The sequence below is a fragment of the Octodon degus genome, unplaced genomic scaffold (assembly GCF_000260255.1).
Source record: "Octodon degus isolate 3935 unplaced genomic scaffold, OctDeg1.0 scaffold00094, whole genome shotgun sequence".
Classification (NCBI taxonomy): domain Eukaryota; kingdom Metazoa; phylum Chordata; class Mammalia; order Rodentia; family Octodontidae; genus Octodon; species Octodon degus.
Genome location: NW_004524670.1, coordinates 2,401,006 through 2,401,531, shown reverse-complemented (window position 1 = coordinate 2,401,531; position 526 = coordinate 2,401,006). Strand labels below are relative to the sequence as shown.

The following is a 526-nucleotide window of genomic DNA, read 5'->3' as shown; positions in this document are numbered from 1 at the left end:
CTCTCTCTCTCTCTCTCTCTCTCTCTCTCTCTCTCTTCTTTCTTCCTTTCTTTTTCTTTCTTTTTTTGCTACTGCTTTTGGAGACTTCCACAATCAAATAAACGAAGACATTTGCCATCATCAGGATACCCAAGAACTTTATTCTCTGACGTCCAAACTCATTTCTCATACCTTGTCGAGGAGCGGCTCCAGCTCGGTGGGCGGGACTGGAGCCTGCGGCAGCATCCACATCCCGCTGCACCGAGCGCTCAGGCCACGACATTGCCCGTGCTCAGCGCATCGCGCCGGAACGGCTTGGCGGGTCGGTGGCGGCTGGGCCCGGGCTGGCCTCCGCACTTGCTGCCCCTGCAGCTGCCCCTCACTCTGGGCCCAGGCTCTTGGCCAAAAGAAGCTTTTCAGTCAAAAAGAAATTCTCTGGTATAAATACGTTATAACCTGACCAAAGCGCCGCCATCCTGCTGGGTAGGCGCCGTCTTGGTGAGCCGTGTCCACTGCTGTACCATGTGTGCCTATCTCACGGAACTTC

General features: G+C 54.9%; 1 pseudogene; it reads right to left on the bottom strand.

Moving 5' to 3' along the window:
- Window positions 1–262, bottom strand: part of LOC101574945 — a 75,940-nt pseudogene extending 75,678 nt beyond the window's left edge.
- Between the last annotated feature and the right edge of the window lie 264 nt (window positions 263–526).